This window comes from Pan paniscus, chromosome 22, assembly GCF_029289425.2.
Source record: "Pan paniscus chromosome 22, NHGRI_mPanPan1-v2.0_pri, whole genome shotgun sequence".
NCBI lineage: Eukaryota > Metazoa > Chordata > Mammalia > Primates > Hominidae > Pan > Pan paniscus.
In genome coordinates, this window is record NC_073271.2 from 39,203,351 (window position 1) to 39,215,996 (window position 12,646).

Genomic DNA, 12,646 nt, shown 5'->3' on the forward strand with positions numbered 1-12,646 from the left:
TCCCGGGCCCCTCATGAGGCGGCTGCTTGGGTCCGTTTGTACCTCTTGCCAGCTGTGCAGTCTTGCTCAGCTCCCAGAAGGAGGGAGGCAGGTCCAGGCATTGATGGTTAGTTTTTTTTTTTGTTTGTTTGTTTTTTTTTTGAGAAGGAGTCTCCCTCTGTCACCCAGGCTGGAGAGCAGTGGCACGATCTCAGCTCAACTGCAACCTCCACCTCTCAGGTTCAAGCGATTCTCCTGCCTCAGCCTCTTGAGTAGCTGGGATTACAGGCATGCACCACCATGCCTGGCTAATTTTTGTATTTTTAGTAGAGACAGGGTTTCGCTGTGTTGGCCAGGCTGGTCTCGAACTCCTGACCTCAAGTGATCCACCCGCCTTGGCCTCCCAAAGTGCTGGGATTACAGGCATGAGCCACCGCGCCCAGCTCATGATTAGTTTTATCCATGTTCTTCCTGCTGCAGCTCACCCAGAGGCCCTGGTGGGGCAAGAACTTGGCTGGCCAGGGTTGGAGCAAAAACACCAGCCTTGGCTGTGGGTGAGGCAGGAGTGTGGCCGTGCAGGTGTGGCTTCCTCGCCGCATCTCCAGGGCGCTTTCCCTGTCCTGTGAGCTCCTTGAGGGCCGAACCTGGGCCTGTCAGTTCTGGGCTACCTCCACTTCCCAGCAGGCCCTCAAGAAGGGTTCCCTAGATGTGGTCTATTCCCACGGGAGACTATCATTCAGCCGTCGAAAGGAAGGGAATTCTGATGCAGGCTAGACAGGAATGAGGACATTAGGCTGAGTCAAAGAGGCCAGTCACAGACGCACAAGTACGGTGACCTCCCCTTTGATGAGGCCCTGGAGGAGTCAGATTCACAGAGACAGAAAGCAGAATGGTGGCACCGGGGCTGGGGGATGGGGAACGGGGGCGGAGTGTTGAACGGGGACAGAGTTTGCTTTGCACGATGAAGAGTTCTGTGGCTGGATGTCAGGGATGGTTGCACAAGACTGGAATGTACTTGATGCCACTGAACTGTGCACTTAAAAATGGTCATGATGGTAAATTTTACGTTATACATGTTTCACCACGGTTTGAAAAATACTTTAAAAAAAGCACCATGTCCCTTGGATTTAGTGATACCGACCCCTCTTTGTCCCTCTGCTTCCCAGTGGTTTCCTCTTGCCCCTGGGATTTAACAACAAATCCTAATGCACGTGGGGGCCAGTGGCAGTGACTGTAGTCCCCTTGGCAGGCGAAGGCCTGTGAGTAGCCAGTGCTATGTCTGGCATTCTAGGCAGCTCCTGGCTCCCAGGCGGATCCTCCTGTTGCCTGCTGGGCCAGCCTCAGGTCGGCCCTTCCAGCTCTGTAAAACTCAGAAGGCCTTTAGGGCAGGCACTGTGCCACTGACCCCCTCTCTGTGTCCCAGGGCCCGGTACAATGAGATGATCATGGAATTAAACAGAACAGAACCATGAGGTGTCCACCAGGCCATGCCAGGATGCACTGGCTTCACCTGTGATTTTGGCACCAGTTTAAACAGTGTCACTTCATTCTGTGCTTCTCCTGATTAGTCTGCCTTCTGGCCGATATATCCCTGGGAGGCAGGTGCAGACCCCTCTTGACTATGTACTGTGTGCAGTTTTGGGGACAGAGCTCTTTATGTGGCCAAGGTCTGGCTGGGTAAGGTGTCTCATACCTGTAATCCCAGCACTTTGGGAGGCTGAGGCCAGAGGACTGCTTGAGGCCAGGAGTTTGAGAACAGCCTGGGCAACATAGCAAGACCCCATCTCTACAAAAAATAAATAAAAATTAGCCAAGTGTGCCTGTGGTCTAGCTACTCCAGAGGCTGAAATGGGAGGATCACTTGGGCCCAGGAGGTTAAGGCTGCAGTGAACTGTGATAGCACCACTGCACTCCAGCCTGGGCAACAGAGTGAGACCCTGTCGCAAAAAAAAAAAAAAAAGGGGGGGGCCAAGGTCCTTTCCCAGGACGTCAGGACGAATGTATGGAGCAGCAGCAGGGGTCTCAACGAGTGCCGCGCCGTTTACAGCCGTGTGCACATCCCTGTGGCTGCCGCAAGGAACAGAACGACTTGGTCATCTTGCAGTGGAAGTCAGAAGCCTGAAGTGGGTCCCGCTGGGTGATAATCAAAGTGCCAGCTGGCCTGCGTTGCTTCTGAAGCCTCTAGGAGAGAATCCACCTCCTTGCCTCTTCCAGCTTTTAGAGGCCACCCTGTTCTGTCATAACTCAAGGCCCTGCATATGGCACAGGTGTGACTGTGTTCACGCCCACAGCTCCTTCACTGACCCTCCTGCCACCCTCCTTCCCTGCTTTCCTGTAAGGACCCCTGTGGTGATGTCAGGGCCACCTGGGTATCCGGAAGCATCTCCCCAGCTCGTGATCCCTCACTTAATCCCATCTCCAGCTGCCTTTTGCAGAGTAATGTGCACATTCATGGGTGCTGGGGACGGGGACATGGACATCTTGGGGTCGGGGTCATTATTCTGCCCACCACAGCCAACAATTACAATCAATGGGGATGAGAACTGGAAATGGTCCCGTATGATTCTCTTGCTGCCAGGCTTGAGAGCCAGCCAGGAGCACGCTGGGGGCCGAGCGTGGGAACGCGCCACATGTGACGGTGCTCCCACGGCTCAGCGCTGCTTCCAGACACAGTCCTGCTAGTTGGAGCCTATTTTGGCCACAGCTGTCACCTGCGTTTTGGTGTTGGGAGGGGTGTTTCTGGGTTCCAGGTGAAGTTGGTTACACCTCCTGGGTGTTCAGGCATCAATGTTCACCTTCATCAAACGTTTTAAAAAATTGTGGTTAGGCTGGGTGCAGAGGCCCATGCCTGTAATCCCAGCACTTCGGGAGGCTAAGGGGGGGTGGATCGCTTGAGGTCAGGAGTTTGAGACCAGCCTGGGCAACATGGCAAAACTACATCTCTACCAAAAATACAAAAATTAGCTGGGTGTGGTGGCGCGTGCCTGTAATCCCAGCACTTTGGGAGGCTAAGGGGGGGTGGATCGCATGAGGTCAGGAGTTTGAGACCAGCCTGGGCAACATGGCAAAACTACATCTCTACCAAAAATACAAAAATTAGCTGGGCGTGGTGGCACATGCCTGTAATCCCAGCACTTCGGGAGGCTAAGGGGGGGTGGATCGCTTGAGGTCAGGAGTTTGAGACCAGCCTGGGCAACATGGCAAAACTACATCTCTACCAAAAATACAAAAATTAGCTGGGCGTGGTGGCGCGTGCCTGTAATCCCAGCACTTTGGGAAGCCAAGGCAGGTGGATCACTTGAGGTCAGGAGTTTGAGAACAGCCTAGCCAACATGGCAAAACCCTGTCTCTACTAAAAATACAAAAATTAGCTGGGCGTGTTGGCACACGCCTGTAGTCCCAGCTACTTGGGAGGCTGAGGCAGGAGAATTGCTTGAACCTGGGAGGCAGAGGTTGCAGTGAACCGAGACAGTGCCACTGCACTCCAGCCTGGGTGACAGAGTGAAACTCCGTCTCAAAATAAATAAATAAATAAATTAGCTGGGCATGGTGGTGCACGTCTGTAATCCTAGCTACTCAGGACGCTGAGGTGGAAGAATTGCTGGAATCTGGGAGGCGGAGGTTGCAGTGAGCTGAGATCACACCACTGCACTCCAGCTTGGGCAACAGAGTGAAACTCTGTCTCAAAAAAAAAAAAAAGTGGTTAAATATATGTAACATAAAGGTTACCATTTTAACCATTTCCAAGTGTACAGTTCTGTGGCATTAAGTACATTCACACCGTTTGCGACCATCACCGCCACGTCACGGTCAGTTTATGTTATCTTGGTTAGGTGCCAGTCCCCAGGGACTCAAACATGAGGCGAAGTTTTGCTGTGAAGGTGTTCTGTGCATGCGATTAACATCTACAATCCGTCCACCTTGAGTAAAGGAGGTGATCCTGAATGACGTGGGTGGGCCTTGTCCAAACAGTCAAAGGCCTGAAGAGCAAAAATGAGGTTTCCTGAGAAGAAGAAATTCTGCCTCAAAACTGCAACTCCAATTCCTTCCTGAGTTTTCAGCCTGCTGGCTCATCTATAAATGTTGGATTTGCCAGCCACCACTATTGATATCGATACCTATATGTATTTCTTAATATCTATATTTATATCTCTTATTGGCTCTGTTCCTCCCTGCCTGTCACACAGTCTGTCTGCTTGCCAGTCTCTCCTATGGGAATGTAGCCCTCTGAAGTCAGGAACTGTCTTTTTTATAGCTGTATCCAGTCAGCTAGTGTGGCACACAGTAGGTGCTTAATAAAAACATAGCTACTTTCTAATTGCTCTGGCGCTCACATGGAAGTGGCTTGAACAGTAGACGCATGGGAGAGAGCTGTTCCTGGCATCCTGATGGCCTGGTGTGCATCTCGGGTAATTCATACAGTATCTTACGTTTGCCCTCTCCTTATTAATGTCACCCAGCCCTACCTATTCTAGGCAGCTGCGTTCACTCTGGTGAAGGGGGTAAGTTCTCTGGGAACCTTCATTTGCTGAGTCAGTGTGGCCACCTAGGGTTTCTGCTTGGATGTGTTCCTGACACATCCGCCCCGATCTCCAGCCCTGGGTGGACAGCTCCGCGTAAGTGTTCCCATTGCTCCTAGGAATTCGCTCTAGTCTCAGACCCAACACATTCATCCATCCATCCATCCATCCATCCATTCATTCAACAATCTGTGTTCAATGCCTCTTCCCATTTAGCACTGGGGATACAGTGGTGAACAAAAGATGACAATTCCTGCCCTCATGGAGCTTACCTTCTAGTAGGGAAGGCAGACCATACACAAGATAAATAAGGGGACTATACTGAATGTTAGAGAATAACGTGTGTTCAGGAGGAAAAGAACTGCCAGAGGAGAGGAGGGTGTGAGATGTGTGGAAGTCCTCATGCATTGGTCAGCTCTTGTTATGGTAATGCTACATAACAAACACCCCTAAGTTCCAGTGGCTTCCACCCATTCTCTTGGGTCTATGGTTTGCTTGGGTGGTTCTGCCTCAGGCATTGGGTTGGGTTAGGGCCACCCCATGTGTTACCCTTCTGAGGTTCAGACAGAGGGAACAGCGTCTATGTGGGCACAGCCTTCTCATGGCGTGGGGCTCAACCATGCACGCACATTGAACGCCTTCAGCCGGACATGGCCAAAGTTATGTCTGCTCACACTCCATTGCCCAAAGCAAGTCACAAGTCGCAACAAGTCAGAAGGCTGGGGACACACACTCTGCCCATAGCAAGCCATGGCAGAGTCGCTCACAAGGTGGGCGCTGTGGTTCGAATGCTTCTCTCAAGAAGCATGTGTTGGAAACTTATTCCCCAAGGCCACAGTGTTGGGAGGCGGGCCTAATGGGAGGTGATTCGGCCCTGGGGTGACTAGGCGAGAGGCGGGGCCCTCATGAATGGATGAGTGCTATAATCGCTAGAATAGGTTTGTTATCGTGAATCTGGGCTCCTTACAAAGGGTGCGTTAGGTCCCCCCTCTCTTTGCTCTTCCACCTGCTGCTATGGGATGACACAGCAGGAAGTCCCACCTGCCAACTTCTCAGCCTCCAGAACTGGGAGGAAATAAAGTTCTGTTCTTTATAAAGTGTGTAGTCTGTGGTATTCTGTTATAGCAGCACAAAATGTATTACGACAGCGGGTTTTCGGTACAGACCTCAAGGAAATTAGTGCACCAGCCATGCAGAGAACTGCAGGAAGAGCTCTCTGAGGTGGGAACAGGCCATGCAAAGGCCCTGAGGTAGGAGGGCACATGTGCCTCGGAGAACCCCAAGGGGCCAGCATGGTAGGAGCATTGGGAACAAGGGGAGGCTGGGGCTAAGTCTGTAAGGCACTGCGGGTCACCGTAAAGAATTTGACTTTTCCCCTGGGTAAGAAGGGAAATCAGGCAAGATGTGGAGTCCAGGAGGGGCCTGATGCAATCCTCGTTTTAGGAGTTGCCCCAGCTGCTGGGCGGAGAATAGACTTGGCGGCAAAGCCATAAATGGAAACCCAGGGAGGCACGAACGGCAACCATCCAGGCAGAGGACAGTGCTGTCTTGGATCGAGGTGGTGGGGTGGTGAGGAATGGGTAAAGTCTGTACAGTTTTTGCAGGTAGAGGTGACAGAATTTGCTGATAAATCAGGGATGGGGCGTGTCTCAGTCCGCTTGGGCTGCCGTACAAGATACCACAGACTGAGTGATTTAAATAACAGAAATTTATTATCTCAGTTCTAGAGGCTGGAAGTCTGAGATGAAAGTGTCAGAAGGGCTGGCTCTTCCTGAGGCCTCTCTCTGTGGTTTGCGGACAGCCACCTTCTCCCTGTGTCCTCACAGGGCCTTTCCTCTGGGCACACACATCCCTGGTGTCTCTTTCTCTTTTCTTATAAGGACGCCAGTCCTATTGGATTAGAGCCCCCTGCTTATGACCTAATGTAATGTTGATTACCTCCTCCTATCTCCAAATACAGTCACACTGGGGTTAGGGCTGTAGTGACTCTTGCCTGTAATCCCAGCTACTAGGGAGGCCCAGGCACGAGGATCACTTCAGCCCAGGAGTTCAAGTCTAGCCTGGGCAACATAGTGAGAGGCCGTTTCCTAAAAAAAAAAAAAAACAAAAAAAAAGGGTTTTTTCGTTTTGTTTTTTTTTTGAGAAGGAGTCTTGCTCTGTTGCCCAGGCTGGAGTGCAGTTTCTCAATCTCGGCTCACTGCAACTTCCGCCTCCTGGGGTTCAAGCGATCCTCTTGCCTCAGCCTCAGCCTCCTGAGTAGCTGGGATTACAGGTGCCGGCCACCACACCCGGCTAATTTTTGTGTTTTTAGTGGAGACAGGGTTTCGCCATGTTGGCCGGGCTGGTCTCAAACTCCTGACCTCATGTGATCCACCCGCCTCGGCCTTCCAAAGTGCTGGGATTACAAGTGTAAGCCACTGCGCCCGGCCAAGAATGAAGCTCTGATAGCTGGGGTAAGAAAGGCCGTGGGAACAGCCGGTTTCAGACACGCTGGGTCTAAGACGCTGCGTCTGACGCTGCTCGGCATCCAATGGGAGCCGTGGAGAAGCCAGGCGGGTGCGTAGGGCGGAGCCAGCGCACAGGAAATAGGACGGAGGTGATGAGGTCAACCGGCTGGTCCAAGTGTGGACGGAAGTAGAGGATGGGAGCACCGAGCCCCGGGGCCCCCAGCATTGGTGGGGAGGAGCCTGTGGAGGAGCTCGCGGTGCGGGAGAAGCAGGGGACCGCGCATCCTGGAGACCAGGTGGAGCCAGTGCGCCCGGAAGGGGCGTGGCCCGCTGACAGCCGCCCAGGAGGCCGGGGGAGGCCTGGAGCCGAGGGCCGCGCGTGGCAATGTGGAGAGACATTTTGGTGGAGTCATGGGGCCACAGCCTGACTGGTGAGAACAGGAAGGGAAATTGCAGATGGGCCTGGGCCCCCTGGCTCCTGCATACTCCAGGACCAGGGCTGAGTCATCGTTCACCGTGTGTGACCAGGGCCCCGTGTGGCCGGCTGTCACTCGGTATCCAGTTACCCTGGGCAGACCACTGGCGGCACCCCCCAGCCAGAGGCCGCAGCAACACACATGCCTGCAGGCGACCAGGCCGGACTGCATGCCCCGTGGGGAACTGAGGGCGTTTCAGTAACAGAGTGTTATGGGACACGGGTTGGGTGGCTTGGAAAGGGCCTAAGGTGGGGTTTGTTTTAGATTGGGGTGGTGAGGGCGCAGGGGCCCGGTAGGATTCTCTAACAGGGCAGCAGCCGCTCATTTAGCAAGAGGAGAGGCGTCCAGCGTTTCGTGGGCTGTGCGGTGACCTTGCTTTTGTGCTTAGACACGATTACGGGTGGCCTTGCTTCGTCTCCTTCTGCCATGGTCTCGTGGCCCCTGTCTCAGCTGGCGTTCCGGGAGGTTGTTTACGTCCAGGAGGAAAGCAAAAGCCTGGCCCTGAGCATCAGGGTGGCTCTGGACGCCAGGGCTGTACTGTGTTCTTTCTGGACACGAATGAGTTTCTGGACAGTTTTCCCGGCTAGTGCAGACCCACACTGACTGAAAACCGAAATCTTTGCACATGAGAAAAATAACTCCCATCGCAAGGCGTGGCGGCTCACACCTGTAATCTCAGTGCTTTGGGAGGCCGAGGCAGGAAGATCGCTTGAGGCCAGGAGTTTGAGGCCAGCCTGGGCAACATAAGGATACCCTGTCTGTACAAAAATAACAGATAAAAAAACAAACAAACAAAATAACACCCATGGTGCAGCCATTTCTTGGGGGGTTATGGTAATTTTAGTAACAATCATCTAAGAAGAGGTTTTGTTTCCTCAGCCCGAATGCGCTCCCTTTCCTCAAGGCTCTGAGAGCAGCAGGAAGGCTCACCTTCCTGGTTTAGTGATGAGTTAACCTTCCTGGGTTCACCCCGGTGCAATGGTTCGTGTCATGCATCAACTTGGCTGGGCCACGGCGCCCGGTTTGGTCAAACGCCCATCTAGATGTTGCCGTGGACAGCTGTGTAGATGTGATTCGTATTTAGGTCAGTAGACTCTTTTAAAGCTGGTGACCTTCCGTCGTGTGGGTGGGTCTTGTCCGGTCAGCCAGAGGCCTTAAGTTCAAAGACTAAGGTTTCCTGAAGAAGAAGGAATTGCACCTCCCTCAAGACTGCAATACAGAAACCCTGCCTGGGTCTCCACCATGCCGCCCTGCAGAACTTGGACTTGAGACCTCAGTCAGCTCTTGCCTGAGTCTCCAGCCTGCTGCCTGCCCTGCAGATTTTGGAAGTGACAGCCCCCACAATTGCCCGAGCCAATTTCTTCAAATAAATCTCTTTCCCTCCATCCATCCATTCATCCTTCTGTCCACCTATCCTATCGGCTCTGTCCTGTGGGTTCTGTTCCTCTGGGAACCCTGACAGATGCCCCTGGTTTGGTGGGTGTCATGGTCTCTGGCGCTGGTGCTAGACCCTGTTGCTGCCCTGGCCAGAACCCTGCAGGTGCCTCTGAGCCCACGGAAGCTAAGGGGGCCGTTTCCGAGGGGCCGCATTCCCCGCCTCTCTGCTCTTGGGGCTTCGGTCCATTCGGCCCGCGTGAGAGCTAGGAGTGCCACAGTCGACATCCTCAGTGGGATCGGCCCCAGTTGCCTGCACCAGCAACCCTCTCATGGAGGAGCCTTCGGTGGCTTTGCTCCTTACCCCACCTCCCGCCCCCTCACTCACTCCTGCTTCCCAGGTCACCTTCCAAAGGCCCCACATCTGCCTTCTCCTCTCGATCCCCCGAGGTGGGGGAGCCAACACGCCCCCAGCAGCCCACCTCCCTGCTTTCCCTTGGAAGCACCGCTCTCCAGGTGTCCACAGGCAGCAGGGGTTGGGGGGCTCCTTAGCGCCTTCGCCTTGACCGGGCACGTGGAGTCATAGAGCCAGAGCCTGGCTCTGAGAGCGCCTGCTTCTGACCGCAGGCCTGGCCGACCCGTGTCATTGCCCCTCGAGGCAGGGCGGAACGTCTGGGTGGGGAAAGGTGGGCTGTGCTGCTCAGGAACCAAAGGCAAACCAGCCTTGTCCTCACGCCCAGAGCTGTGTCCAACCTCCTCGGCGAGCCTGGGTTGATTTCTGGAGAGACTAGGCACCCACTGTGTCCCACGCCTTCAGCCACGTCGCCCGTCACCAGCGGCCTGAGTGTTCCCTTCCAGAGGGTGTGAAAAACAATTGTCTGCTGAGAGGTCTTTGAAGGGGAAGCAAGTGCCCGGGGCGGGCCAGGACCGCAGATTGGATCTTGAGGACTGGCAGCGCAGCGGTGTTTTGTGCAGAAAAGCAAAGGGAGACGTTCCGCGCTCAGACCACACGAAGCGGGCAGCATCGTGGCGGGCTTAGCCTGGGCTCTGCCTCTTGAAGCTTCCAGGAGCTTCCTGTAACTTTCCGGATGGTGCCGAAGCTGCTTCCCCGGCACCCGGGTCGCCGGGGTTCTGACTGCAGAGGGTTTCTGTTTGGGGTGCGGGGTCCACTCAGGTGAAGCACTCAGGACACCCCTGGTGTGGTGACAGCAGTAGCGTCACTGTCACAGGTGATGTGTCAACAGCTCCTCTCCCTCCTCCAGCACTGGCCTAGGAACTGTTCATTCTGCTGAACACAGCGAATGCCCAGGGCTTGAGCCCCCCCTTGCCTGCCTCCAGTCATTTCTGGGTCAGGTGGGCTAAGAACAAACACAAAGTGAGTGTTGAGTCTTGCCCGGTGACTGACTGCAGAAGCCTCTGTGTGGCTTCGCTCCCCGATGTCTGAAGGCCCCTCCCTGGGCTGCACGGTGGCTCCTGCAGGGCACTGCGGGAAGAGCCCCAGCTCTCCAGCTAAACCTGTGGGATGTGGCCACGGTGAGAAAAGGAAACGACCATCTTCACGCTGACACTGAGCAAAGAAAAGGTAAAACTCATAGCAAATGTACCACGTTAGATTTACAAACGTTAGCAGTGGAATAAATCCAGAGGAAAGAACAAAAGAAAGATTCGAGACCAGCCTGGCCAGCAGGGTGAAACCCCATCTCTACTAAAAATACAAAAATTAGCCGGGCATGGTGGTGAGCACTTGCAATCCCAGCTACTCAGGAGGCTGAGCCAGGAGAATTGCTTGAACCCGGGAGGTGGAAGTTGCAGTGAGCTGAGATTGTATCACTGCACTCCAGCCTGGGTGACAGAGGGAGACTCCATGTCAAAAAAAAAAAAAAAGAAGAAGATATGAGTAGAAATGAATGAAATAAAAAACGACATACTGTAGAGAGGATCAACGAAGCCAAAATCTAATAAAATTGATAAACTGCCCCAATTAATGAAGAAAAATGTGGAGACAAATAAACAAGAAGAGGGATGAGAAAAAAAACAAAATGCCTACCACGCTCGTGAGGCCGGAGGAGATCACCAAGGAATCCGAGCACCCGGGGGACGCTGCATGCCCGTGAGTGTGATACCTACACAAAGGAGGATTTTCTAAAAACCAGAAGTCCTATCGCCATTAAAAAATGGAATCAGTAGGAAAAAAAAAAGCCCCAAAGAGAAAATAACATTCCTAGATGTTAACTGGTGAGTTTCTACCAAGTAAGAACAGTTTCAGTTTTATAGAAACTCTTCCAAAGAAAAGAAAATGAGAAGACATGCTTCCCTCACCTCCCGTTTTATTTGTTTATTTTTATTTGAGACAGGGTCTGGTTCTGTTGCCCAGGCTGGAGTGCAGTGGTGCAATCTCTGCTCACTGTAACCTCTGCCTGCTGGGCTCAAGTCATCGTCCCACCTCGGCCTCCTGAGTAGCTGGGATTACAGGTGCGTGCCATCACATCCGTCTAATTTTTGTATTTTTTTGTAAAGGCAGGGTTTTGCCATGTTGCCTTGGCTGGTCTCAAGCTTCTGAGCTCAAGCCATCCACCCTCCTCAGCCTCCCAAAGCACTGGGATTACAGGGGTCAGCCGCTGCGCCCAGCCCACCCCCCCATTTTATAAGGTGGTTATAACCTTGGTATCAAAACCAGATAAGCACAATACAAGAGATTGCTACAGGCCAGCTGCATTCAGAGCATAGGTGGAAAATCCAAAACATAACAGAGCTGAACCCACCATCCCATTTAGCGCTCCTGGGAGGCAAGCCTGGGCTGGGGTGCCCCCACCCATCCTGGTGAGAGCCTCGGGCTGAGCTGCCTCGATCCCAAGGGTTCTGCTTCCCCATGGTTTCCCGAAGGGCCCAGAAAGACACGTCAGAAAGTTGGGGATGGGGTGAGGGAGGCCATCATCCTTTGGAGCAGATTTGGCCACCTGGAGATGAGAAGAGCCAGTTCTGCAAAGTACCCTCCCTCCCTTCCTCACCTCCCTTTCACTTCCCTGGGGTGGTACCTCCCAACAAAACATCCGCACCTAGACGCTCCCCAGGCCCCCTCTTCTTGGAAACCTGGGCTAAGACAGTAACTAAGCTGGTTCCAGTCATGTGAGATTGGTTTAGCATTAGACAACTGATTCATAAAGTTCTTTGTATTAACATATCAAAAGAGGAAAAGACATATGACCTTTTCAGGAACGCAGAAGCAATTTCAGAAAAAATGATACCTATGTAACAACCAGAGCAGTGAGCAGATTCTTTTTGGGTCATGATGCAAACACATCAACTGTAAAAGAACATATTTGAGACAATCAGGGTTATCTGATGAGGGACTAGGTTTTAGATGACATCGAGAAATTGTTAGGAATCCTGTTGAACATGAGAGGGAATTTGCGCTTATATAAAGAAACGTTCGATTTGTAGGAGAGGTACCTGAAGTGCGCGGGGGTGAAATGACGTGGCGTCTGTGCTTTGCTTTAAAATACTCCAGTAAAGGAAAAAACCAAGAGAAGCGGGAAGCAGCGCAAAATCCTCCTAATTGTTGGATCTGGCTGAGGAGTATGTGAAGGGCTCATTGTTCCATGGTCTCTACTTTTGAGACTGTGTAAAAATTTTCATGATAAAAATAAACTCAATGAAGTAGCATTTGCCGCCACCGTAAAAGTAATACCCCGTGATGGGCGCACCAGGTGCTGGCCCGCAGGGGGAGGGCGGGACGTCACTGGCTCTGTCCCCGTCACCCATGACCTGCACGTCCTGGCAGTGGTGAGCGCCCAGTGTGTGCTGTGGGACAGAATTATCTCTAAACCCCCGAAAGAGGATCCTCTCCCCA

General features: G+C 52.9%; 1 protein-coding gene across 1 annotated transcript in view; it reads left to right on the forward strand.

Moving 5' to 3' along the window:
- Window positions 1–12,646, forward strand: part of CRYAA (crystallin alpha A) — a 66,621-nt gene that overhangs the window by 40,508 nt on the left and 13,467 nt on the right. The window lies entirely within an intron of this gene.